Raw genomic sequence first — 2,061 nt, 5'->3', positions numbered from 1 at the left:
AATAAATAGGAGCTGGTGCTGTGGTGCAGCAGGTTAAAGCTCTGGGCTGAAGCACTGGCATTCCATATGGGCACTGGTTCAAGTCCTGGCTGCTCCTCTTCTGATCCAGCTTTCTGCTATGGCCTGGGAAAGCAGTAGAAGATGGGCCAAGTTTTTGGGCTCTTGCACCCATGGGGGAGACCTGGAAGAAGCTCTTGGCTCCTGGCTTCAGATCAGTGCAGCTCCTGCTGGTACAACTCCAGCCATTGAGGCCATCTGGGGAGTGAACCATTGGATGGAAGACCTCTCTCTCTGTAACTCTGTCTTTCAAATAAATTAAATATTTTTTTAAAAAAGCAAAATAAATAATCCCTTTCACAGCTCAGAAGTGCGCAGCTGCCAATCTCCTGAGTATAAGCTCCCAGAAAATGACAAATCCCCTAAGACTAGAGGTGGGCAAGCACCATCTTGACACTTTCAAAACCATGTGAGGAGAAAAAGCCCCACCCCACTAGAACCCATTTGTCCAGGGTACAGCAGAAGCCTCAGAGGCTGGCCTCACTGCACATTTGCCAACAGGCTAGGCAGGGCACAGAAGGCATGAAGATATTTGTGGCCTCATGGTGCTGGCTCTAGCTGTTAACACACAAAGAATGGGTGATAGCAGGAGCTTGAGCTAGCCCTGCCTCTGCCTGGCCAGCACTTCAGTACGCATGGACCAAATCTGCATCTGGAGTGCCTGCTGAGGCCAGGGGATACACAGGGACCTACAGTCAGAGGAAGTCTGAAGCACTAACTTCAACATTGGAGAGTTGCCATAGCAACAACACTTTCAGGGGTTGATGTGACAGGGACAGCCCTGGGAAAGTGAGCTGGTCTCCTGACCCCATGTCTTTCCCTTTATGCTCCTCTGACCTACAACATGAATGAGGCTTTGACAGAGGGAGAGTGGGGCATGGGATTTGCAAGGCAGACAGGTGAGCAAGTGAAGCAATCTGACTTCTTACCTGGGACTACTAGAGAAGAGGAGAGATTTGCAGGCTAGAAACAGAGCAGAGACAGCAAAATAATACATCCTGTTGCCCCTTCCCCAAGACGCACAATTGACCTCTTCTTAAATCAGAATTGATGGTAGTAGTGATGTTGGAAGTTGCGAATGAAGGGCCCAATGTGGCTAAATTTCTGTTTGTCTTTCCTGCAAAAGGTATAGCAAATGATATTTACTTAAAACATGCACATAGCTTGAGGCCTGACTGAGAGTTCTTGCAAAATATAAGTACACCTGTGAACTTGAAAGATGCTAACTGTGTGACCCCTCACTGGGGATTTGGAGTTCTGTAATTAGAGCTGGGTTTTGTCACTGGTGGTGCACACTGTTGTCTCTACTAGAGTCCATGGCCACTCTTGTGGCATTTACCCTGGCTGGACATTTCCTCAGATTCCCAGCTGAAAGGCACCAAACATGAATGCCTTTAGCTAAAGAGTGAAATCTATCTGAACTGCAGCAGATTGTGATTGGATACATTTTTATTGTAGAATTACTACCGGAAATCACCTTCATCAAAGCATGCTTTGTTCTGACTTTATCATACATGGTGATGGAGTAAGGACAAAGGCCTTGGATCCATGTTGACCTCTTACATAGCAACAAGCAGGCCCCCATTTTTCTGCCTTGCCAATAAGCTTCACCCTACTTTAACCAGGCCTGTTCTGCCTTGACTTTTGGACATGTTACTATCAGAAGACTCCTGCTGTCTGCCTGAGATCTCTCTCACTCCTCTCAAGCTATCTCCCCATATCTCAGCAGCTCAGCCTCACAGTCCAGCCTCAGCCTGAACCTCTCCCAGCTCACACTGTGATCTCAAGTGACCCTGAAATCTAGCCCAAACGCTCCCTCTTTCTCATCAGCCCAGCATTAGCTCACATCTCCAAGCCCTTTAAGTCCACTTTGTTCTATATAAACCACTGTTCTGTAAGGCAGGGGGTCTTCTCACTGCTGTATGCTCACTGGCAACTCTCTCCCATGCACTCACCCATGCATTGTCCTATATGAGGTCTAGAGCACTCTAGGGAGGGATACAG

Source organism: Lepus europaeus, chromosome 5 (assembly GCF_033115175.1).
Source record: "Lepus europaeus isolate LE1 chromosome 5, mLepTim1.pri, whole genome shotgun sequence".
Taxonomy (NCBI): domain Eukaryota; kingdom Metazoa; phylum Chordata; class Mammalia; order Lagomorpha; family Leporidae; genus Lepus; species Lepus europaeus.
Note: the sequence above shows the minus strand (reverse complement) of the source record.